This window comes from Pteronotus mesoamericanus, unplaced genomic scaffold (genome assembly GCF_021234165.1).
Source record: "Pteronotus mesoamericanus isolate MK-2021 breed Mesoamerican mustached bat unplaced genomic scaffold, CSHL_Meso_final scaffold_507, whole genome shotgun sequence".
Taxonomy (NCBI): Eukaryota; Metazoa; Chordata; class Mammalia; order Chiroptera; family Mormoopidae; genus Pteronotus; species Pteronotus mesoamericanus.
Window position 1 is genome coordinate 7,671,291 of NW_026555319.1, and position 26,679 is coordinate 7,697,969.

A 26,679-nucleotide genomic window follows, 5' to 3' on the forward strand; every position below is an offset into this window, starting at 1 on the left:
TCTCCGGGGGCCCGGCCCGTCTCACTCCAGCTGGAACCACACCACCAGCTCCCTGGTCTCCAGCTTGCTGACTACAGACTGTGGGACTTGTCAGCCTCCATGATGGCTTGGACCCATTTCTTATAACAAATCATATAGGGATATGGGGGCGGGGGTGGGATGAGGAGTTAGTATTTAATAGGCACGGAGTCCTGGTTTGGGTGACAAAAAAGTTCTCGAGATGGATGATGGCGATGGTTGCATAACAATATCAACGAACTTAGTGCCACTGAATGGTACCCTGAATATGGTTAGAATGGTCAATGTCAGGTTATGCGTATGTTTGTACAATAAAAAAAAAGGCAAGGAGAGAGAGGGGAAAGGAGGAGAGCAGAATAGAAGACAAGAAAGAGAGGCCAGTGAGAAATGGAGGTAGGGAGAAAGAAAGCCAGCTGAGGAGGCCTCCAGGGAGGCAGGGAGGCGAGACCAGCTCAAGCTACCCACTCCTCCCCTTCCCCTTTTTCGAGGCAGGGCCCTCAGTACATTCCAGCGTGAAAAACTCATCCCTAAAAGGAGGAGAATGTGAGGTGAGAGAGACTGGCCTCGCCACGGCGCCCAAGATCGCCCGTTCGGTTTCTGCTCCAGATGCCATCAGTCATTTATGGCTCAAAAAAGGAAAAGATAATAAGGGTAATTTGGTGGTTTCAAATGTGCTTTCCTCTGGAAAACAGCCTTAAAAGGAACAAAAACCACAGCAAATTTTTGCAAAATGAAATTTAGCCACCACTTGTCCTTAATGTAGATTTATTTTCAGTGTTAATAAAACTCAAAGCATCCAAGAACGCATTATTAATGTATCACAGTTTCAACTCTTGGGACATAAGGTTTTTGCTCCCCTCCTCCCGCCAGAGCGTGCGGTGGAAATCTGGAATAGCGACCTGATGGTCAGGCATGGGGGCGGCAGAATGACCCTTCCCAGTCACGGATTCACAGAGTCCGCTGAGAGTGACCACATCTCCTGTGACATCGCTCGCTGTGCCACCACCCCGATCAGGGCTTTGGTTCCTCTGGATGCTTTCTGGCACTTGGCCTGGGGAGATGCCTGATTCCAGGGTGGGTAACATGATCAGCAGTGACATTCAGCTCCCACAGAACGTCATCTGCACAGTGTACAAGGCAGGGCCATTGCAGACCCTTCTCTTACCAGGACACCTGCACCATGTGACGTGGAGGCCTTCTGCCCGGGGCCCACTGATGTGGCGGAGGGGAGCGTCCTACACCTGTGGAGTCCCCCATGCACCATCGGGTCATCCGCCCAGCTCCCCTTTGATGCCAGATGGCTCCTCCGTGATGGCAGCCATAGGCACAAGGTCACGGTCACCTTCCATCAGGACAAGGAAGTCTGCCTCGGCCTCTCCGATCACCTCTACGCTGCCACCCAACGGAGTTCAGACGAAAGTAGGTACTTTATTTTCCAATGAAATATCACATGTCCTCCTTGCCCTCATGACACACCACGGACACACAACGCAGAGCTCAGGAAGCCCAGTATTATGACTGAAAATCACTGTATCAAATCCCCTCGTACTCGGTGGAAACCCGAGGGGGCTGGAGGATACCCAGAGTTAGACGGAAGCAGGACCCCTTAAGGACTCAAAGCAATTTCTCAATCCTTCAATCAGTCTTCTCTCCCATCCATTATTTTCCTCTTTTATCCCTCCCTTCCTTTCTTCTCCATCTCCTCCTCCTCCTTCATTCTTCTTCTCTCTTCCTGCCCCCACACATGATCCCCATTCTGTGTCTGCCCTCCATCAGCCTACCCTGGTCACCCTCAGCTCTATAACTTTTTTATTCCCTCAGGAGACTGACCCAAGTTGGCTTCTGTCTGCCCCGGTCCCACCTCAGCCTGTTGCCCTTCCTCACATTTGGTGCCAGGTAGTTCAAATTCCTAACAGATCATCTGGTTTACTCAGTTTCACCAGTGCTTATGGAAAAATCTACTGATTGGCGGTCGTTGACCAGGTGACCATCTCATCCAATCAGGCTGGGGGAATGAAGGGTGTGGGGTCATGTGATACACAACATGGCCACCTACAGCACCAGCACTCAGGCCAGGATAGTTTTCCTCAGAAGGGGATGTAGGCAGAGCGGGCATGCCCCACACATACCCATTTGATGACTGAGGACTGCAACCCAGAAAAGGGAAGTGAGTTGGAGAGAGAAAAGGGCCAGTGGCGCTTTGAACATAGAACAAGACTTGGAATTAAAGACCAAGGTTCCACTCCTGGCTTCGCTTTTAGACATTTATCCTCTATGAGTCTTAATTTCCCTACTGGTCAACCTATTAAATGGAGAAAATAAGGCCTTCCCTGACTACCTGTCTGGTATGTTTTGTGAACCAAATTAGATTATGGATAAGCATGTTCTGTAAGTTGCAAATATAGTAGATCATCATCATCATCATCATTGTCCAAAGCTACCTAACTACCTATTGAAATTTTTTCCAACTTGACTTGGCTAATTTGTGCATCACTCATGTTCAGGGTGCTAAGTTGCTTCTACTAGGAATTCTACCAGGAATCTACCAAGACGTCATGGCTTGTCTTGACAAAGTGGCCCCAGAGGTAAAGTGGCTTATGTTTAATTCTGAGCTTCAAAAGACAAATTTTCCAAAAAGAGAGGGGAAAGGAAATATTTTTTGAGGTCAAGTACCTGGTAGGCCCCTTAGGACACGGCGTCCCACCCCTCAGGGCTCTCTGAGAGTGTTGTCACCACCCCTTATTTTACGAGATTGCACAGTCAGTGAGTGAACGCGTCCAGCAGTTGCCTCCATCCCGTCGTTTTCCCCTTCTACCAGCAGGCTCACACGAAGGCATCTTCTCCACTTCCCTCCCCCAAGCCTGGATTTTGCCTCCCCACCCCCATCCATTTTCTTGGCCCTTCCTGTGACCATCAATACTTAATGCTTTGTGCTGTCACATTCGTAGCTGTGAAGGATCCAATTGTGTGGTTGATCTATAATGTAAGGTTAATGCCTAATTAGCTCGTTTAACATTTCTTTCCTGGATAATTCATGATAGGTCATTAACAAAAGCCAAGGCAAATGGAGGGGCATGTTCATTGCCATAAATCAGAGGCCTAAAAACATCATAGAAACAGGAAAATGCATGCATTATTCAGGTCAAACAAAGAGCTAGATCTGTAAAGGCTCCTCCATGCTCTTCTGGCCCTGAGGTCAAGGGACCAAGTACAGGCTGGAGGGATATTTGCTAATAGCAGAAATGAGCTGCTCAGGGCCTAGTAGGGTTACATATGTCCTGGTCAACATATAGCTACACATCTCACTGTTGAACTTACGAGTCCCCCGATGGAGAAGGCCCCTTTGACTACCAAATAATGCATAGCCACCACAACAATAAATAACTACCACTTATAGAGCACTTCCAATGTGGCAGGCTGTATGTGTGTATGTATGTGGGTACTCTATGTATCAGCTAGCTCTTGCTGCATAACAAACTACCCCCAAACTCAGTCAATTTTCATGAGCCTATGTCTTAGCTGATAGGTGCTGCTGATCTGGGCCAAGTTCACCTGATCTCAGCTGGGTCCTCTCATCCATATTTGTTCAGCTGGTGGGTTGGCTAAGGGCTGCTACTGTAGTATGACCTCACTCACCTGCCTGGCTACTGACAAGTTTTTACTTGGGGTGACAGGGGTGACAGCTGTGAATAAGAAAGTCTCTACTCACATGGAGCTTCATTTCAGTGGATGGTAAGAGACAAACAGTAAACAAGTGAGTGAATACATGTATAAGATACTTTTAGATGGTGTTAAGTACTATAATGTAAATATAACAGAGTGACTTCCTATTTAGGTGTCTACAGGTGATTTTTGATAGTGTGGTCAGGAAAGGCCTCTCTGAGGAGCTGGCATTAGACCTTGGACCTGAATGAAGAGAAGGAACCAGCTATACAGGACTGGGAGCAGAACATTCTAGTATGAGGAGGAGCAAAGGTCCTGAGGCAGGACTACTTCAAGGAAGAAGCCAGTGTGGCTGGAGCTTAGTGAGTGAGAGGAAGACAGGTGCCCAATAAGGTCCAGGAGGTCAGTTGATCTTCGGAGGGAAGTATGATTACTTTTGAGGAAAATAAAATTCAAAGAGGTGAAGTGACTTACCCAAGGAAAGTCATGAAAATAGCTGGTGAGGGATAGAGGCAGGATTCGAATCTGGGATCATCTGAATTCCAAGTCCACACTCTTCCCACTGTTCCATCTCCCCTCCTGGGATAAGTACTAAGAGGGAACCTTATCACGCAGGTGAGTAAGATTTCAACCATCAGAGAATCTAATGGAAGAGTCCCTCATGCGAGTTGTCAATGGCCGCTGCTGGATGGACACGGCAGCTCAGTGTGAGCAGGCGCCTTTAACAGACTCTGCCACGTGCTGCTCGCTCCGCAGCCCAAAGACAAGCACACACACCCCAGAGCCTCTTGACAAGCTGACCTGCAACAGCATCCTCAGCTTCTGCCCAGGGTTGGGCACTTCCCATTGGCTCGGTTCTATCCAAGTGACCCCATTCTTTGCACCATCTTGGGTCTTTCTTGGGGAGAACTTTCCTGCCTCCTAACCACACTCCAGCAGGAACCTCTAAGACCTTGGTTGTAGAAGCTTTGTTCATAGCTGCAAAAGAGAGCCAAGGTGCACAGGCATCTGCTGATAAGCCCCCAGACAAAATTAAGAAGTTCCAATTCAGGAATTCAGTTGTCTTGCTTGTTGGCCAAACCCAGGCAAGGAGCTGCATTGTTTAAAACATGACATTCATTTACGCTGAGTATTTCAACTGAGGACCTCCTAGCCGGTGGAAACAGAACAGTGAGCACAGTCTGCACGCTTTGCTGGGGGAGACGGGTGATGAACGAACGAAATGTATGACATGTGAAGCCGTGAGAACTGGGATGGGGGCATGAAGCCAAGCACAGGGAGAAAGACCGCTGGGGAGGGGTGAAGGGAGTCGCTTGTATGAGATGCGGTTTGAGTAGGAACTTGACAATGAGAGAGCCGTGCAGCTACAGGAGAGAAGAATGTGCTCAGTCTCTTCTAGAACCTGAGGGAGATCAGCGTGGCTGAAACAGTGGGTGGGGGCGGGAGTGGCAGGGAGTGGCCACCAATGAGGTCAAACCAGATCTTAGAGAGCCCAGCAGGCCGCTGTAAAGGCTCTGGCTTTCACCCCAGAAGGTTCTGAGCAGAGGAGGGACATGATGTGACTTATGTTTTCAAAGCGTCCCTCTGACTGTTACAGTAGAGAGACCTTCAAGGAAGGTACTGCATTCACTCAGGAGAGAGATGATAGTGGCTCAGTTTGGAGGTAGCAGGTGACACGTGATCATTGAGTGAACAAGACTGGTTGTCAACAAATGATTGCCTAGTCAATAATATTGTCGAAATGACAGAACTACAAAAGAGAGGTTCAGGATGCAATAAGAATGTGCAACTAGGAGACTGGTAGCCTGTTTCTTTTGAGGGGGTGTTTATTTTAGGCAGGGAAGGCTTCTCAGAAGAAGTAGAATATTAGCTGCACCTTCAAAGGTGGGATCGAGTCAGTTAAATGGAGATGAGGAAAAGGGTGTCTCAAGCAGGAGGAAGAGCATGAGCAAAGGTCCTGGGGCAGGAAGGAGATGGGCAAGTGTGGCCGCTTGAATGCTCATAAGAACATGCTTTCCTTCTGCAATGTGCTGCCCTGTTTGCTTGCCTCTGAAGTAACTACTGATTCGGATACTTCCTAGTAAGAGGTCCACACGGGCTCCGCCTTGCTATTGTCACCATTTTCGTCACCCTCTGCAGGCAGTTTGGAGAGCCCAGACCTTCCCACCCAGTAAATGAATGATGAGGACAGATCTCACCGGATGGACTGGAACAAGATTAATAATGATGGTGTGACTCGGGCCTGTCCAGCGTCGAGTGCCCCTCATTGGGAAGGACCTGAGAAACCCTTCTCTTTCCCGAACCTCCCTCCCCCATAGATGGCCACGCTGCTTTATTGACCTCAGCAGGTGTGGGGGAGATGGCAGGATGGCCCCTCAAAGGGGGAGTCAAGATTAAGCACATAAGCTGGCCTTTTAAAAGCTTAGCAGGCCTTTCCAATTGGATCTCAAATGGACCACACTTGAGAAATTAAATAAACAGCATTTGTCAAGGGCTTTTGTGGGCTTCCAGCTGTATTTATTTATAGGTTGGTCTGTTATTTATGGGCGCTCGTGCTCCGTATAAAAGCTTTGTCGGAGAGGAGTGGCAGGGAGGAGGGGGGCGCTCTCATGCTTGCCGGGACACTAAAGTAGTCGCTCCGAGGAGCTTGGACAATGAGCGTTTGTCCCACAGAATGGATGCTAGAGCCCAGCAGGTTGGCGCCCCTGGAAATGCTGCGCCGCCGGGCACCCCCTCACCCAGCATCAGGGCTCCCCTCAGAGACCCGGGAAGGCCCGCTCCCAGGGAACAGTTGACAATCTGAGATGGGTCACATCTATGACTCATTGTGACCTTTGACTCCACTGGGATGGCCTAATACTTATACCTTGAGAGTTTATTCCTTGTCCAAAGTGAGAGCTAAAGAGATGTTGTCAAATGAATAATGAATGGCTATATGCTGTCCTCACAGTTTTGAAACTGAAATATTAGAGGGATCTAAAGATGGCACAGAGAATATATCCAAGAAACAAAATTGACAATATGTACCTCGGGCCTTAAAATATCCCTAGCTTGGGCTTGGTGGTTTTCTTCTAAGGATTCATCCAAAGGAAAATTCCAAGCATTAAGAAAAGAAGAGCTAAGGGGACAAGAAAGGAAGGGAAAGGGAGGGAGGGAGGGAGGGAGGGAGGGAGGAAGGGAGGGAAGGAAAGAGGGAGGAAGGGAGGGGGAAAAAACGGGGAAAAAAAGTTCATACAAAAAAAGATGTTTATTGCTGTGTTCTCCATGGTAGTGAAGAATCAGAAGTGGATTATCAGCCCTAGGGGAGTGGCTAAGTTACCCCAGGTGCATCCCCACCTTGATGTATTACTGCACATTTGTTAATAAAGTCTATGCAATAATATGGATGTGTCAGTGTTAGAATGGCATAGGAAAATGCAAGATTCAATACTACCATTATAGTATTAGAATTATGGTTTTTTTTAAAATCAGAGAAAAAGGCCAAGATGAAAACATTCTAAAACATTAACAATGGTTATGTTTGGGTAGAAAAACTATGGGTAATTTTTAATATTTTCCCTATTTTTTGAAATTTCCAAATTTCTGTTAAAAATTATGAATCAATTTGGTGATTAAAAAATAATAGCAGATCAATTCACCATTTGGCAAATACGGAAACGGCATTCTCCCACCCCAAGGGAAGACTCTTTTAAAGGCTCCCAAGAACAGATAATCTGCTAGGCATTTTTTATTATGCTATTATAAAAAGTGCTAAAATGTTCCATAGTTTTATAATGTTTTATCATCATGGAAGCAAAATAAATCCCATAGTAAATTAAAATGTCAGCATCACTAACTCATCACGGTGGCGTCTTTTCAGGGCAATAAAGAAAGGTGTTTGTTCCTTTTCGGTGCATCCATTTTTCTCCTTGCTCTTGTTTTGTGGCCTTCTGGGCACACAAAACATCACTCCCGGCCCCAGACTATTTCCTTGCTTCTGGGAACTGTGGCCTTTCTTGGTGCCTTTGCCCCTGTTCTTGTGACCAACTTGCTGCAGCCTCTCTTTATGGCCGTGGCTTGCCCACAGCCGTAGCCCCCTCTCCATGAGCCCAGAGAGGGTGGTGGGGCAAAGCGGGGAACCGCTGATTCAGGATCATGGGTCTGGGTTCAATCTGGCCACTTCCTAGCTGCACAGCTTTGGGCAAGTCATTCAGTTCCTCTGCGCCGCCATTTCCAAGCCTGACAACGGCCAGAAGAGTTCAATGAAAAGATGGCAATGTAAAAAAGTGAGAGCAGTCCAAGCAACGGTGAACACGTATTGACTGCCTAGAGTGCACCAGGCCCTGCATTAAGCATTTGAACGTCTCCACAACGCAATGCTCTCGGTGCTATTTCCCCCCATTTTCTAGATGGAAAGACAGACCTGCAAGTCACAGTGCCCGTGGGTGAAATGTTCACCATGGAGCTAGACCCCAGCCTCATTCCATCCTCCCACCAACGCCTCCACTGGCCCACTGTTACACCCATTTTGTAGATAACAAAACTGAGGCTCAGAAGGATGAATAGTTGAACCAAGCTCACAGAGCTCAGAGGTAGAGGTGGGACTCTCATTTAATCCCCCGCCCCCCAAAACCCCTTCGGTATTCAGGCACTTGGCGGACGCTTGATCGCAGGTGCCATGGCTCCTTTGCAGCCAGGGGCCTGGCTCCTTCCTGCTGTCACACAGGCATTCTCATTCTCTGTGGCCACCAGAGAACAGACCGTGACAATGAAGAGCGTGTCATCTTGAGTGCACAGAGAATGACCTTGAGGAGAAGGAAGTGCATCTGTTGCTCACATGCCCCAGACCCGTGTGACCCAACTCGGCCAAGACCTGGGTGACTCCAGTGCCACCAAGCCAGCAGTCTGTCACAGAGAAAAGCTCTGAGGCAGAGCAGGCTCCAGGGACCAGGACGTGGCTCACGGTCCGGCCACACCTCCAGCGTCACGGCTACTCTCTGACCAGATGCGATCGATACACTCCTGCCCCTCCCGTGCGGATGGGAGGGCAGGAAAAGAAATCTCCCAGGAGGCAGATAAGAGCTGGTGCCCAAAATTTTGTCTGGGAGGAAAAGCCGTCTTTATCCAGAACCAGCAAAACATCGTCCCTTGCTGTCGAGGCCTCGGTGAGGAAGAAAAGGTGGGGTATACGGATGCTGTGTTTAACCCCTGAAGATGGCCTCAACGGTGAGTTTGCCCAGGTACCGCCTAGACTCTAGCCACCCGCGACAGACAAACATTCTCAGAGTTAGGGCAGGGCCGCAGCGAGCCGGACCCTTTGGGGAGAAGAGGAAAGTGGGGAGCCCAGACGCACATCTGTGAGTCATTTGAGTTTGAAAGGAGGACCGTCTACTGGGCACGGAGGGTGGAGGAGGGGCTGGGCAGTTGGTTCCCATTAAGCTTGGTAGCTTGAGAATTCCCCGCCTGTGAATACGTGCCGGCCCCGGCCCCATCCAGGAGGCCAGAGCCCCAGAGCCCCAGAGCCCCTGATGTGGCCCGAGAACGTCCCTCCTCTGTGGTCTGTGATGCATGGGACCCCCACGTCTGTGCGTCCCCTGGGCCCCGAGAGAACGAAGCAGCCAGGTGGCCTCGAAACGCCGGGCCCTCTTATCCAGCCCAGCCTCCAAGGCCCCTAATTAGGTATTTACATGACAGACCCTGAAAGAGCGGTTACAGGCCATTGGGTAATTAGTGACATTTTTAAAATACATTTTCAACCACAGAAAACCATGTTTACATGATGTTGAGGAACTGGCTTCAGACCACAGGAGTGAAGAGAAATCTGCCAGCGCCGGAAAAGGAGGGTTGCGGAGGGCCAAGGGCAGTGTGTTCCCGTGAATGCTCGGGCCACGAGTGGGTTGGTCTCAAGGCGGGAGGGTCACTTTTCCCAACTCCTGGAATCTGAGGGCCTTCTGTGTACCAGGCCCTTCCCTGGGTGTTGGGCATTTAAGATGGACCACAAATTGGTCTCCTGACTTGAGGGGTTCACAATTCTCCATTACACCGTGGTCGTCCTTAGTAATTCATTTAACAAACACTGACGGAGCACCTTCCCTATGCCTGACGAGGGAGAGTAAAGACAAGGAGAGGCCTGGTTTCCTTTTGGGGAGTTTGCAGTTCGGATTTCCTTGGGATTCCGTGGTGAGCATCTCCCTAAAGTCATGTCTACATTCAGTGAAGATGCCAAGTGCCCCTGGAGGCTCAGGGGACTCAGAGCTAAACATGGGTCTTGATTTTTCCCAAGTTCACCATCTTGGGGTGGCTTTGGGGGTATTACCATTGCCAGTTCATTCAGGTGTTCCTTCATTCATTCACATTTCATAAGCCTGTGGTGCTCCTACCCTATAACAGATGCAGGGCTAAGTATGGAGGATTCAGAAATAAACAAATAAGGCCCAGACTCAACCCTGGGCTCAGAGAAAGACACGTGGGCGTGTGACATCAGCAGAGTTGGAAAATCCCATGGGGAGTCGGGGGAGCCCTGAGTGCGGCTGAGTCTTCATGCGTGATGTGTGGGTGGCCAGATGAAGAGCAGAAACGGGGTGCCCAGGCCGTGGGCAAAGGGTGAACAAAGGCGCCGGGGCAGGAAAGAGGGAGACGCAGTGGGGGACCTGATGCGAGTAGCAAGAGACGAGCTGAAATGTGGGCAGGTCACAGGGAGCACGGCCGAGCAGCCTGGGCGTCCTCCCGAGGATGGGAAGGGCCTGGGTGCTGGCCCGCAATGTGGCACAAAAAGGAAGCAACGCTAAGCCTGACATCTCCCAAGGGAATGACGGGAGGGGTGAGGCACGGCCCAGACGGGAGGTTCAAATCCCTGCCTTGCCATTCAATAAATCCGGGGCCTTGAGCAAACCATCAGTTGCTTTGGACCTCAGTTTTCCCACCTGTAAAATGGGAGCTCACCACCTACTACACACACCTATAATTTTGATAGCCACGGTAGTGATGTCCTATTCATTTAGGTAATATTGTTAATATTAACCGTGATCGCCAGCATTTTTCTGCCCTGTGCACCCAGGCATGATTCTAAGTTTTTTATGTGTACTATTCATTTAATCCTGTATAAACTCTACAAGGTGTTACATACTTCTCAGCCTCATCTTACAGATGAGGAAAGATAAATAACCTTCCCGAGACACAATTTAAACCTCAGTTCCATCTAACTCCTGACCCCTACTGCTCTTGAACACTTCAGAACGCACCATTCAGCTCCTCACATGAGACCCAAGGTGCCATCTGCTTCAGCGCCCCCTGCTCCTTGGCCAAGCAGTTGTGTTCCAGTCTTCAGCACGAACGTCAGCGTGTCACCCAGCCCCCGCCACACCCTGGCCTGAAATGCCCCGCCCACTCCTTCCTGCTCATCCAACCACTGCATTCTCGAAGGTCCCCTTTAAATGCCGAAAACTCACCAGAGCCCCCAGGTCCCTCCTCGGAACTGTCACAGCACATCTGTGGGTGAACCACGCCCCAAACACTCCACACCACCTCCCTTCGCTTTCTTGGGGTTATTTTTGGTATCTCACAGCCCTGCTTTGGTGACATCTCCCCAGGCCGTACATAGAGCAGATGCTCCTTCACTACTTCATTCAGTTACCAAGTCGTTGTTGTGTGCCCGGCACTGTTCTGGTCACTAGAACCAAGCCTGCGAACAAGAAGATATGCACAGTCCCTGTCCTCAGGAGAGTGACCTTGTCATGAACACATATATAAGAAAATGTCACGTAGTGAGCGGTACTAAAAAGACAGCACAAGCATTAAGGTGACAGAACGGAGAGTGACTGGAGGGGCGGTAGGGGGTGGGGAGCTGCCTCAAATTAGGTGGTCGAGGAGGCCTCTCCGGGAGCTGGAAGATGGGCAGAAGCCTCAAGTGATCAAGGAGCCAGCGTGAAAAGAATGAGGAAAGGGAGGGCCTGGCAGAGGGAAAAGCAGATGCAAAGGCCCGGAGGCGGGAACAGGTAACAGCTCTTCAAGGAGAAGAGAGAAGGCAGTCCTGGCTGCCACGAGCTGAGCCCGAGGGGTGAGGGGGAGGTGACGTCAGAGAGCGAGATGCAGGCCAGGGCCCAAAGGCCCTGCCTGGGGTAGGGCCGGGCCCATTCTAAGTTGAGTGAAGTCGGCAGGTCCTTCATTCCCCTTTGAGGAGCTCACGAACTGAACTGCAGACGGTCGCCGGAGTGCATCGCCCCATCTCTTATGAGCATCCCCAGCTTCTTCCCATCCTGTATCAATTAGACCACTGATTCCATCGCTCCCGACTTCAAAGGGGAAAAATGGCGGAGAATTTACAAAGGACAATAAACCCAGTCCGTGGCAGGCTGCGAGCCCATAAACTTTTACCGGCCCCTCAGCTGCCTAGAATACATCACTCCCTGCCTCGCCACCAAAGCACTGCCTTCATCCACAGCCAGCGCCATAAAAACATTTTTATAGAATCCCACACCATCTGGGAGAAAAGTCCTGAAAAGAATATTTGCCTCAATGAATCAATCTAATTTGGAATGATCAAGGCTATTACTGGGGATGCCAAATTAAAATTACAAATTGCTGGCCCTGGCCGGGTAGCTCAGTTGGCTAGAGCATCATCCCAATAGCCCTAGGTTGTGAGTTTGATCCCCCATCAGGGCGCACACAAGAAGCAGCCAAAGAGTGCATACATAAGTGGGACAACAAGCCGATGTTTCTCCCCCTCTCTCTCACTCTCGAATCAATAAAAATAATAACAAAATTACAAATTGCTATTCATTAGTGCTCGAGAAGCCCCAACTTGACAACCCATTCGCTGTGTGATATAGGACAAGTCACTGTCCCTCCCAGGCTCAGTGTCCCCTATTTGAAATGATGGGGTTGGTCATTGGGAAGGGCCTCTCTGTCCTGCACACCCAGAAGAAGGGGAGTCCCCTTCCAAGGGTTCCCTGAGGAGGGACCGTGGGACCCTGGTCATGGGTAGGCAGGTGGGAGATGACGTTCTCTTGCGCTGCCGGGGTCCTTACACATTGGTACAATTTTGTGGAAGACAGCTGGGCACTGCCTAGCAAGGACCTTTAAAACAATAGTATATACACTTAGATCCAGCAAATGATCACCCCAGATTATAAAGACACAGGTCAGCTGTTCTCACCTGGGAGCACTTTTGCCCCCCGTCCCCGACACACACATGCAAGGGACACTGGGAAATGTCTAAAGACCTGTTTGGTGTCCCAACTGGGGGAGGAGGTGCTCCTTGTATCTAGTGGGTGGGGCCGGGGATGCTGCTCACCATCCTGCCATGCACAGGACAGCCGCCTACAGAACAGCCCCCCGCCCACCAGCTCCTGCCACAAAGAATTATGGAGCCCCGAATGCCAAGGGTGTCAACGCTGGGAAACTCTAGTTTAGACAAAAGGATGTCCACCCAGGTTGTTTCAGGAGATGTAAGATAAAAATTAAAAAATCGAAAAACATCAAAAATACCTGACTGCAAAATAAAAACAAAAAAAAGAATACGTTATATAATGCGCGTTCACACACATGAGAAAGACTCCATGCCAACGTGAAACCATAGTCAAGAGCCTGGAGGTAGAGTGCCCCGGGGCGCGAACTTCACCTGTCCCACGCCCCGTGTGAGCGGCCTCGGGCACGCTGCTCTACCTCCCTGGGTCTCAGTCTGAAAAGCACAGAGGAGTCCCGGCTCCCTCCTGGAGAGGGTATCCCTAGCCAGGGCTGTCCAACCTTTTGGTGTCTCTGGGCCACACTGGAAGAAGAGTTGTCTTGGGCCACACATTAAATACATTGAGACACGTAATGGTAAAAACATCTCATAACGTTTTAAGTGAATTCACGGTTTTGTGCTGGGCCACCTTCACAGCCACCGGGGATGCATGCGGCCCCTGGGCGGCGGCTCGGACGCCCCTGCTAGACATCCCACCGAGGAGATCGGAGCGTAGCGGATTCCATTCATTCCTGGTCCCTGTACATGTGAGTTCCCAGCCCCGGGAAACAATGCAGAGGAGCTCGCCTGACGAGACCGGTGGCAGCCAGCTGAGCATCCCCTCTGTTGGTGACATTGCACTGGAATTATGTGACCAGAGGTCACATTTCCTTAGAGATGCTCTGTGCTGAGCATCTTATGCGCATTATCTCATTTCAACCGCAAACAACCCCATACACCTTATCCTATTTTACAGATGAAGAAACTGAGGTTCAGAGAGGTCAGTAACGTGCCCAAGGCCACTTGCTGATAAGGTGCAGATGAGATGGGACTCCAGTGTGTCTGAAGCCAAGGTCTTGGTCCTCAGCGCTACACTGGATGACATTCTTGCAAAGCTTTCTCTTTACACAGGTTTAGACACTGTAAGCATTTACCACATCACGTGGGTACAGGGCGCCTATCTCCCCAGTTTTCTTAGTATCCTCCCAGTTTTGGCACTAAACTTGCACATCCTGGAAAATTCCTGAGTCCCAGGTGAACTGGGATATGGGTCACCCACCTTGGGGTCAGGGTGGTGTCTCTTCCCACAGGGCACACAGGCCTGATGAGGCAGAGTTTAATAAGTGTGCGAATTCAGTCTTTCAGGGCTTAGAAACCTCGCTAAGACAACAGGGAGAGGGGCGGGCGCTCTGGCCAATGTGTCAGAAAACCTGGCCCCACCACGAATTCACGGCTTAACGCTGGGCTCCCTCTGGCATGTCTCTCACCCACCAGTTAGGACTGGGCTGAATTTTTCCAAAAGGAATCCATCCATCCATAATCCCACGGCGGGCCTTCCACCCGTCCACCCAGCATACGGCGTCAGGGTTGGCTGCCCGGGCTCGCAGACCTGCTCTGACATTCTTGCTGGGTGACCTTGAGCAAATCACCCATGTCCGAGCCTTAGTTTTCCCATCCGCAACACGGGAGTCATGATGGGACTCTATTTCCCAACACATGGAAAGTATGGCTGGGGCGGCTTTGGCACACCAGAAGCACGCTGCAGATATCCGCGAGTGTTGTGTCAGCCCTCGTTCGTGGGTGCGTTCTCGCCATTCAGCAAAGGTTAACTGAACACAGTCTCCCTGACACAGCGTCCTCATAGCTCCTGCCTCTTTCGAATGAAAAAGCCCAGATTCTTAACCCAAACGAATTAACGACCCACTCCTTCCCTTCTGAAGTCGAGATTAAAGAGAGAGAGGGGCAGGCAAAGAAAGAAGGAGACGCGGTGCTCTCTCATGTGCACAAGCCAAAACACACACCCAGCTCTGCACGGCCCGCCATAAATCCATCAGTGGGTGAGGGCTCTTCCCAGCTGGCGTGGCGGCCGTTGGGGCTCTGCACAGTATTCCTTCACAACTGGCTGTAATTACCAGCTGGATAATTATCGAGGCCAACCCACTTCCCCCGAATACCTCTCCGCTCCGCAAGCAGGGAACGGCATGCGCAAACTCCCTTCCTCTCTCTGTCCCCATGAGCCTCACGGCCTCCTCTCTAAGCCAACCTCGGGAGGTCCCTGCCAAAAAAAAAACCCACGCCTCCCCGCCCCCCCCCACCCCCAGGAATAAACTGCCTTGCTGAGCTGAGTGTGCCAATGTCTTAAATTGTTTTATGTTTTTTGTCTCTGTGAATTAGAAGCCGTTAACAGAAGGCCGCCCAAGGAAACCGCGCACAAAATATATTCGGTCACAGATGGATGGGAAAGGTTTCTTGTTCCTTTTTGTTTTTTCCCCTAAGAGACTGAACATGAACTTTTGTTTTAATTGCTGATGTATTTGGAGCCGGGTTCTTGGAGCTCAAACGGTGTGAGGAGCACACCCTCCCTGGTGTGGAGGAGACGTCCTCTCTATAAACATCCCACTCAGGCAGCTGGGTTTGGCCCAGCACCCCCCTCGCACGCACGTGGTCAAGGGTAACCTTTGGCAGCGAGGACGTGTGTGCGGGCTGTGCAAATCCTGGCGCAGGAAGGAGACGCTGCTGGGTTGGTTGGCCGCACCACGTCATCGGCCTCTTTCCAGAGCCCCAGTCAATGCCACCCACCACGTGACCAATGCCCTCTCGATTCCAATCCCCAATTAATCACATGGATTGTGAGGTTGGCAGCTCGAGTACAAATCCTGCATCTTCCCCTCACCACGTGGGCAAACCCCTTGTGCCTCAGTTTTCTCATCTGTAAAGTGTGGAGAATATGCGCACGGCCTGATGGGGTGGTTGTTGCCTAAACAAGGAAATGCTCACATTTCCGGGCGCAGTGCCTGGCACCTCTATGCACCCAATAAATGGTAACTGCCATTACAAGGTGCTTAGCGGCTCTGTGCCTCAGTGTGAACAGCTCTGAAATAGGGGTCTTTTGGGGAACTGTCATAAACATTAATTTAATTACATTTAATTGACCAGATATTAGTTGTCGAGTACCGATTTTGTGCCCAAAATTGTGCCGAAGAGTCTACATACTTTATCCTATTAGATCCTTAGTATAATTTGGAAAGCTCAGCATTTTTTGAGAAAGGAGGAAACAGAGGCTCAGGTAAGATAAAACCCTCATCAAAATCAATCTGGTCCTACATCTGTCAGATTGGAAATCCACGTTCTCTAACGTGTACCACCCTCTGGGCTGAGGCTGCGCCAGAGCTTCTCGGGGGTCACGCTGCTTCCTTCCCAAGCCCTCGGAACAACCTTGAGGCTAGTTGGGTCTCCCGGCCTCAGGCCTGGTAAGGCTGAGAGCCCAGACCCTAGAATATATGGTAAGAAAGAATAAACATGTCCCATAAGTGGCCTGACTAGAGCCTGGTTCCCGCCCTCGTCTTGTGGCAATTTGATGAAGATGTGTCGCTTTCCCAGATTCTTACCCAGTTGGTTACATCGGTCAGATCAAGTTTCCGGTGCATATTGACTCCACAAAAGAACTGCCAGCGTCTCTCCCATCACCACCCGCACCGTCACTATTAGCGCCACTCATACTCCCAGCGCCGCCTCCTCACGGCCTCCGCCGCCACCACCATCATCGCCACCAGCAAGCCGGACACCGTTGGGCCCACCATCACCTCCACCATCAGTACCTCCACCACGACGACGGCCGCATCAGCCTCATCTGAGCAAACTCTAATTCTTAGCGACAGGGAAGCATCTCGCGGGGAGGCAGGGCAAGCGGATGCACGCACAAAAGCCCTACAGACGAAACTCACAGTGTGACTCCCAACACAACTCCCTGAAGAAGTAAGCTTTTGCTCCGATGCCTGGTTTCCTACATCATCTGCGCCAGCGTTTCAGCCAAACCAGATGTAAGTTAAAGACAAGAAGAGATAACAGATGCTGCTCAGAAAGATGTCACACGTGATGTCCGCAGAAAGAAAACGGCTCTTAGAACCAGGCAAACAGTTTGGATCTGGCTCGGCGGCCATTCGCCAGCTGAGCACCCTGGGAAGGAACCTACACCTCTCGGACCCTCAGTCTCCTCATCTGTAAAGCAGGGACAATGACGCCTGCTTTGCAGGCTTGTTGTGAGGGTGAATTACAATCACATGAGTACGGCGGCCGACACCATTAGGCTCTCAGGATATTATCACATTATTAAACCCAAGATCACTACAGAGTCTCATTCTCTATGTACTCATGCCAAAAACAGCTTTGTTAGAGGCTCCCTATCCCAGGGCCAACATGTGAGAAGTTAATTCTGGAGAAACAAAACACGTTTGCAAAGTTTAAGATGAAAGTCTCTTATTTTCATTGGAAGGGAGGAAGGAAGGAAGGAAGGAAAGAAGGAAAGAAGGGAGGGAGGGAGGGGGGAAAAAGAGAGAAGGGAAAGAAAGAGAGAAAGAGAGAAAGGAAGGAAGGAAGGAAGGAAGGAAGGAAGGAAGGAAGGAAGGAAGGGAGGGAGGGAGGGAGGGAGGGAGGGAGGGAAAGGAAGGAAGGAAGGAAGGAAGGAAGGAAGGAAGGAAGGAAGGAAGGAAGGAAGGAAGGAAAGAAAGAAAGAAAGAAAGAAAGAAAGAAAGAAAGAAAGAAAGAAAGAAAGAAAGAAAGAGGGGAGGGAGGGAGGGGGGGAGGAAGGAGGAGAAGGGAAGGGAAGGGAGGAGGGAAGGGAAGGGAAGGGGATCACAGCGTGATCAGCTGTACAAAGCAGAGACACCTCCTTGGAGAGGAAGGGCTCATCTGGGTGGCAAAGGACTGAACTGCAGTTCCGGTGCACTGACAAGTCCAAGCAGGTACTAGTAAAAAGCCCCTTCCATCCTCAGTCCTGCTTCTTGTTATAGTCTTTTCCATTTGTTTTTTCCTCTTTGGGGCAAAAAGGAAGCCCAAGATCTGATCAAAGAGGTGGACTTCTCTCTTTCGTAAACAGTTCCCGGGCAACATGGAGTCCAGCCTCCGGCAGTAAGCTGGAATGCAGGTGGGCACCACAACAAAAAGATGGACACAGAGCCTGAGGTCTGGGAGGGGAAGAGCGTTCGGGTGTTTTGCAGGGGCTTTGTTCACTTGGGGTTCAGTGTACCTGGGAAGAAAGGGGAAAACAAAACACAAAAAACCAACCACCCAGGGAGGATACACTAGACAGTCCCTGGGCTTCCGTCAGTCAATGGCAAAGTGAAAAGGAAGAAAATGTCGTTGTTCACGCAGGTAAGTGTGTTGACTATCAGGGACTGCCCCTTCTTCTCAGAGTCTGTTCTTTCCACACGGATTGCTGTGAAGATTGTCTCGCTCTGGCAATGGAACGGGAGTGGTTAGCACCCCCCAGATTTCCTCCTCCTCCTCCTCCTCCTCCTGCTAAAAGGATGCAGGTGGCAACCAGTACCCCCTAGGTCCTTGCCTCTGGAGGACACGCCTGCATATGCTGGACAGTTGGGGAGGGCGTCACAGGAGAGCTTTTCTGAGGCTGATTCAGAGAAAGGGAGGAAAACGCTGTCACCAGAAAGAAAAAGGGGGAGGACTGAGGGGACAAGAGGCTGGACTACGGACATGGCACAGAACTGGGGTGCAGTGTGGACGGGAACCCTGCGGACGAAGTAAAAACTTCGCAGAAGGGAGCTGAGAGTTTAGACTTTTTTAAAAGCAGCCTCACTTCAGAACCGAAATATATGAGCCACGGTTTCAACCAAATTATGCATTTACAAACCAAGAGGAATCACATATAGCAACTTTGAAAATATTACTCAACTTGGAAAAGGAAAAAGTTGGCAGCTCTGTGTGAGTGGCTGAAGCTTTAGGATTGCATCGTCTGCGACGTCCCAATGCGCTGCTCGAGCGCAGGAAGCTTTTTCTCCAAGGCAGTTCCCTTTACTCCGGATATAATGGGGTCTCTTTCTAAAAGAAAGTAGGAGGATAAGCAACCTTCTGAATTTAATTAGAATAAACACCATCTTAATAATTTTAAAAAGCTGATTATGGACTTAGGAAAGCCTACATGAGCCCAGGTTTGGGGGTAAAGGAAGCAGATATTAACATTTAATGTTCGGGGATAATTTCTGCAGGGCAGGTGCGAGCTGACGTGTTTTGTGTGCCTTCATTAAGGACCAGAAAAGGAGTGTTTTCACAAAGGGGGAATTGCAATTAACGGAAGAGGAAGGGATCATGCATGACTCCCAGATTTTTGTCTTCAGCCACTGAATTGACATGGGTGTTTCTTGAGCTAAGGAACTTTACATTAAAAGGAAGATCAGAAGACCAGGGAAAGAATAAAAGTAGCCTTTTAGATGGATCAGGTTCCCAGGACCTGAGAGATGGCTAAGGGCCAATGTCCAGAAGACCTTAGGACAGACTGATTTGAAGTCCAGGAGAGAGATGCAATGAACCAGAGACTTGGATTTCGACACCAACCATGTATATAGTCCCAGAGAATATTTAACTTTGTGTGGCTCTCCATCCACCATCTCACGAATTTCCCATCTTTTCCACGTTTGGAAGTCTCATCCATCTTTGAGGGTTTCCTGTGAAAATGCAAACACCCTCTCTGGGGAAGTTATTCTTAATCTCTTGTCAACCAGCTCTCGGTAGCCAACCTTGAGAATAACAATCACTATAGCCAGTATCTCCACAGGGCACATGGTCTTCAGAGCAGCTTTACATACTGGATGCCACTGTAATAGGATTCTTTGGGTTGCAAATGACAGAGAGTTGATTCAAAGCAGCTCAAGCAAAATGGGTGGTGTGTTAGTTCAGTTCCTCCAGGAAGCAGAAGCCAAGACAGAATTAGACAGTCAAGAGATTTTTGAGGGAGATGCCTGGGAAGAGAAGGCAAGGAAAGACAGCGTGAGCCTCCAGGCTGTGACACGTGGGTCTGACCCCTGGGAGAGGAGAGAGGGAAGGAAGGAGGAAAGGACGGCTGGGTAGAAGGAGCTTCCAGCTGCAGAGCAGCACCATCGAGCCCCACCGAGGCCAGCGGAAGCCCCAGAGTGAAGAGACGCGGTCCTGCTCTAGAATCCCCAGCATGCTCAGTCACAGGCTGGAGCAGCGCAGGGACAGTGTGACTTCAGAGTGACCCATGGGTGGATCCAACATTTCCATAGTGGGAGGCTTGCAACCATGCCACTCACAACAGAGACTCGAGTGGCACATCCCCAGGGTATCCCTGGTAGCTCTAGGCACAGATGCAGCCCAATTCAGTTAGGCTGTGTCATGAGGTATTTCTCTCTTTCTCCCTCCCTCATCCCCCTCCCCATTTGTATCTCTCTCTCTCTCTCTCACATCTTCTTTCCTCTCCAGAGTCTCCATGGATGGCTTCGTATTGAGCTCAAATGACACAAACGTAGAGATAACTCTCAGCAACACCAGGCTTCGATTATTCCTAGAGAAAGCTCATAATTTCTAAAGGAGGGCAACCCGCTCCATCCCAGCCTCCATCTCGATTTCAGCACAGGACTTGGAGAGCCACCCCGAACATTCCACTACAGCCACGGGAACGGAGATGCTTGTAATAGCCAGGCTGTGTAGGGAAGGAGAGAGAGGGGTCTCTGGCATGAAGGCCACCAGAAGGACATGAAGCAGAGAGGTGCAGTCCGAAAGGCAGGATAGTCAATAGAAGTAACAGGCCCACTATCACCATCAAGGCACATGGGAAACCAGGAGGAGAGGAGCTCTTCCTGTTGGGAAGAGAACACAAGGAGTAGGCGAGGTGGGCGCCATTTTTTATGGACCGCTAGTTGAAGGTTAGTTTGGCCAAAATTACTAAGGTTGGAATTTCTCAGGCATTGGGTCAGGTATAAGGGGAACAATGAAACTCTCAAAATAAAACTAATTATATATATATTTTAAAATAAATAGATGTCAATGGGAAATAGCAGGAAACCCAAAATTAAACTTCGATAGTGGCAATTACCACTTGCCAATGATGAATTTTCCAGATTAAAGGCACAGGCTAGGGAATTCTCACCTTAGCTCTACTGCCTTCTAACTGCATGGTCTTGGGGGATAACCTCCTTAGTTCTCCATCTCAAAATAGGAGGGGGAAGAGGGAGAATCTATTTCATAATAAGGTTATTGTAAGAATCAGTTGCAATCATGAAAGCACCCAGCACAGTGCCTGGGACCTAGTAAGCGCTCAATACATTTGTGTCTAATGTTATTAAACCTGAAAGATTCCATGCACTTCAGCTAACTTTGGCTTCCTGCCCTCTAACACCAGTCAGTCACGCCAGCAAGCTGAAAAAACCCTTTGCTTCATAATCCAATAATCCCACGGAGCCCTAAGAAGGGAAGAAAAGTGTTCCAAGCCCAACGGGCTATTTTTGGAGATGAAACATCATCCCATTATTTGCAGAAGGGAAAGGGGATGGGGTGGGGGGTGGCTCTTCGGTTATCCTATGCCTACAGTTAATAGCGCCTTGGGGAAGTTCCATTAGACAGAGAGAGATGTTTCAACATCCTAGAACACAAAGCACCTTCACAATCGTCCTTGATTTATTGCCTCTCAAAGGCTGTTTTCTAGCTCCAACCACAATCTGTTTGGGTCCGCCCGACTTTCTGCTCCTGCAGACTCCAGGAGCGGAGGAGAGCGGAGAAAGGGGCCCTCTCTTGGGGACAGGGGGACATTTCTTTTAGAAGCTCACCTGGCTAGTCTAGATAACATTTTAGGGCAGTGATGTTGGGGGGGAATGGCTCATTTTTGAAGGTCATGTTCTGTGGCCCCGTTGGATGGTTGGAAGTAGCAAAACATTGCTTGCTCTGTGGTTACATGAAATAAAGCCAAAGGCGAAGAGGTGTGCCCTGATAAATATGGGTGGGGGGAACCCACATTTAGTGTGGGGTGGGGAGTGACTGCAGTGCCTAGACTTTCCACACAGAGCCTGCGCAGAGAGCAACCTGGCCTGCAAACCCAGCTTCACTGTGGTCGGACTGAGTGCTAGAATGAAGAGTTGGCGCTGTTTTGAGAAAAGGGTTGCTCTAGACAGCATTCTCTAAGCTTACAGTATTAAACCATGTAATTAGAATAATTTCTGTAATTATTGGGTGATTATCATGTGTTAGACTATGTATCTCATTTAAGCCAAGCAGATTAAATACAAAAATTGAGGCTTTAAAAAAAAGGGGGGTGGTGAAAGGGCCCATTAACTCTTCACCTAACTATATACGCAACAGAAGGCATGGCAGAGGTCACAAGAAGACAAGCACGGGGTGTTCTTCATTGACAATAGCCACAGTGTTGCTTATAGTAGCCAAGCACACAGAACGATAGAAAAAGCTCTCAAGAGAAGAATGAATGACTTCAGGGTGCTGTGCTCAGACAATAGAATACTATGTGAAAATAAGAAACCATTGCTATGCACAATAACAGGAATGAAACTCGCAGATATGATGCATGTTGAGTGAAAGAAGCCAGACACAAAAGAGTGTACTCTTTATGATTCTGTCTATGTGGATTTCAAGGGCAGGCCAAACCAATCAATGGCAGATAGAAGTCAGAGTAGTGATTGCTTCTGGGCATGACTACAGATCGAGAGGCGGCATGATGAAACATTAGGGAGTGATATACTCTGATCTGAGTGGTAGTTACACACACACATGATACATTTATATGTGAGATACACATAGAGACAGATCCAGATATATCAGTAATCATTTAACATTAGTGTACTATGCACACTTTAATTTTTCTGTGCTATGCCTGAATAAATTTGCAAAGCAGCAAGGCCAGGAGGTAAGCGAAGAAATGAGCACAAATTCCCACAGCTATTAAATGGCAGAAAAGGAAATTTGACCCCACGTCTGCCTGGAGTCAGCGTACACTCTAGCCACTGGGCCACTCTGCCCCATAGCTGGGTTTATATGTTCACTATTGAATAAACATTTGTGGATGGATGGGTGTCTGTTTATGGAAACGGTCGCATTACCTCACTGGCATTCAAGATTTAGATCCTGGTGAATTCCCTCTGACCTCTCCCATCGCCCCTTTCAATATCTCTCGCGGCTCTTGATGAGGAAAATGTAGCTACAGCGAGGTTATAATGAGCTCCCACTGCAGGCTGGAGATTCGCGGTGAATCTGGCCTCCTGTTCTCAGGCTCATCATCAAGGGAATGTGGACAAGAGGAGCAGAGACAGGTATTGATCCTTGTTCATTATTTAAATGCAGATGGCGGCAGGCAGGTCTGCTCAATAAAGCCCTGACAGAGACGCCTCAGGCCTGAGAGATGGCCCTGGCAGCACCCCCAGGCGCCTCGAGGGGCCTGAAACTCAGTTTCCCCAACTAAAAAAAGAGGGTGCCGCTAGGTCCGTCCGGTCACGCCAGGCGGCACGGGAGGCTATTACGGTCACACCTTCGGGGTGAGATGGGGGGCTCCAATATTTTTGTCTTCCTAGAGCAGGAGGAGCACTCTCTAATTTTTCTCCTGCTAAGTTTAATTTTAAAAACGGAGTCCCAGAAATATCGTGGGTTCATTAGAATTCCAGCCTGTTCGTAGAAGTAGCGAAGTGGTTAGGAAGCCTAACCCTGCAGAGACCAGACTTCCGTTTCATCCTCCCTCGGGGCTCGCTGGCATGGGGAGCGGGGACGGGTGGCTCCCCCAACCGCCCAACCACCGTGTCCGCGTCTGAAATCGGAGGCAGTACTCAGCTACACCTCAGGGGGTGGTCGTCGGCATCGGATGAGTTCCAATGCTGATCACAGGGCCTGATACAAACTAACCTCTCGTAGGTATTAAGTCAATAGTGATTACGGTGGCGACGACATCGATAACCAGGACAACTCGTGTTATGTACTCTAGAGTCACCCTGTAGCACTTCAACCACCCAAGAAAGGTAATCTTTGAGATGTAGGTTACATTTAAGTAAAAGTCAATTCTAAAACACTCCACGATGACTCCTGACAAATCACCTCATCTTTCCAGTTCTTTGTTTTTTCACGTAGAGGACTTGGCGGCCTATAAAGGCACTTTCAGCTTAAAACCAGGGTTTGAGAAAGGTTTTAGACACTCCACCTGCATGGCCACACCTGGAGTCAGTGGGCCGCAGAGCAGGTTCTGAAGTCTTCTTTCGATGAGGATGCCAAGGATTGGGAAAGGAGCATAAATGAAGAGAATTCCAGGACAGGTAAATGGGGCCTGGGACTCTGAGAAAACCTTTGACCCCCTAACCCTTAGGGCACTTGCCCAAGTGGACAGTGTAGCCTCAGAAGGTGAGATTCATGCATTCATTCCATCATTCAATCTGGATGAATGTGAGATGCTTCTCAAGCCAGTATTGCTGTATCTGTTCTTTCTCTCCTATAGTGGGCGATGAGCGCCAGCAGGCCCCACGTGGGTCACCTGAGTGGATTCTGCACACCCGAGATCCCCTTGTCCCCACTGTGTAAACAAAAATCTACCTCCTCCTGCAGGTAAGGGTCGAAAATGCCCCTCAGTACGGTGACTCCTCGCTGGCTTGTTTCTGGACCCAAGGAATCCAAAGTGCCCAGCGGGAGCCCGCAGTTCAATGGGACCCTTGCAGTGCCTCCAAGATGTCCCCTTTGGGGCCTAGGACCCCCTACCCGGAAGAATGTAGGGACGAAGCTTAGAGGATCTCCAATACCTAGCGGGTGGGTAGAAGAGGGGGATGAGGCAAGGGGGTGAAGATGCAGCCGCTGGAGAGGCAGGGTAAATTGGGAGATCATGAAATTGCTCAAACCAAGTGAAGAAGCTGGTGTGTCACCAGGTCAAGAGGAGAGTGTTTATGTCAAATCCTGCTGAGAGATCACATAAGAAATAAACACATCCACTGAGTGGCCAAGGAAAATGAGGACACCCATTAGATTCAGCAACATCATGGACGTCCTCAGGGGCGGTGTGGGGACAGGCGTGGATGGAGAGGTGCGGCTGTAAGCCAGGCGGGGGAGGGCTGAGAGTGGGAGGTGAGAAAATAGAGACAGTAAACACGGAGAACATTATCCAAGAACTGGCGTTGATAATGCCACCTACGCCCTTGAGTGCATGGGTCTGAGGAAGTACACATCGCGCTTCTATTATCCCATGTGTGGATCTGAAAAAGGAAAAAAGTGTCATCTCTCAATAGATGTTTCTGTCTCAATCTGAGGTTTGAACTCCACTTTCTGATGAGGTCAAACCCAGTGGCACGTGGAGCTTTGGAGTAAACCTCAAGTGCTAATGCACATATACATATTCACTCACACACATATTTTAAGAGGCTTATGTACAAGCTCATAATTATTCCTGGACATCAAATGGCTCTTTATAGGCTCCATTTTGATGACCTAAGTATAGGACAAATTAAACAGAAACATAAGGATTAAATTTCCCTCGAAGTACCAGGGCTTTGACGAAAAATAAAGAGGAAAAAAGAAACGCCTGGATGATCACGTTGTGGTTTTTCCTTTCCTTCATGATTCCAGAACTTTGTATATATAGCCTGAGAAGGCAGGCCAAACCCGAGTGATGTCAGCCACCACACATCACAGCGACACCCTACCCTGCGGCATCTCCTCCATGAACCTTCCGTGGGCAAGCAGACAGACCCATGTTCTCGCGAATGAGTGAGTGGAAGCAGAGCCTTACAGACCAGCTGGGTTTGGGGGGGAAGGAGTTCAGACACAACACGCCTTGATTCCATCTGAGAGCCACGTATTCACGATGAATGAGCAGCGACCAAGGGTGGCTAAGGGCAGTGCTGTCTTGCATTTCTCTAGCTTGTAGTAATGGACAGCTGCTGTTTTTGCCTCATTGGCATCCACTTTCCCCTTGGGTGGGGATGTTTCTCTCCCCAGTCCACGCAGCCAGAACACCTGGTCCTTCTCCTGCATTGTGACGCACACCCTGCCGATCAGAGCCATGCCTCCCCAGTGAAGTGACTGGTTCAGAAATGAACATGTGACGGCTGACAGCCAATCAAAGAAGTGAGTGAGTTCAGGTTTTTTGTTGGTACTGGTGGGAAAAGAGGAACACCGTGTCTAGTACACTTTAAACTGGGAGAATGTGACACAGATCTGGAACTCTTGGTGCCTTCTTGTTGTGTTCTTAAGAACGGAAAAGCCTGCTTGAGAATGGAGTCCGAGCAGAGAGGAGCAGGACTAAAGAGTGAAGAGAATAAAACTAAGTCTTAAACATGTCATTTGAGTCCTTGGATCCACTGATACCTTTCAGTAACTTAACTCCATAAATTTCTTTCCGCTTCATCCCACTGAGTTGGGATTCTGTTACCTTAAACTTAGAGTCCTGATGGAGCCAGATTTTTTTTTTCCTTTTCCTGGAAGTGCCCACAATATTATATCTATTACTTGTGTCAACTATTTTCATCTTCGTTTCACATAGATTAATGACAACAGGAATCTTTAGTGTCTGGGTGACGCTTCATGCTTTCCAGAAATCCTTCACCACAGATGCATATTCAGAGTGGCCACCCTACTTGTTATAGCCAGCATCTGCCCAGCATCTGTTCCCATGCTATACAGATTGCCAAATATCGTGAACATCACCTTGCCTTTCGCCTACATGATCGCATTTACACCACAAACCGAAGTGGGGACAGACTAAAAGCCCATTTCACAGAGGAGCAAGATAAGACCCCGCAGTGACTTCCCCAAGCTAATCAATGGCCAAAGCTGAGTTTGAAATTGGGACTTTT

At 49.4% G+C, this 26,679-nt stretch overlaps 1 pseudogene; it reads left to right on the forward strand.

Annotated features, from left to right (window-relative positions):
* Positions 1–26,679, forward strand: part of LOC129087198 (TAR DNA-binding protein 43-like) — an 89,238-nt pseudogene that overhangs the window by 54,432 nt on the left and 8,127 nt on the right.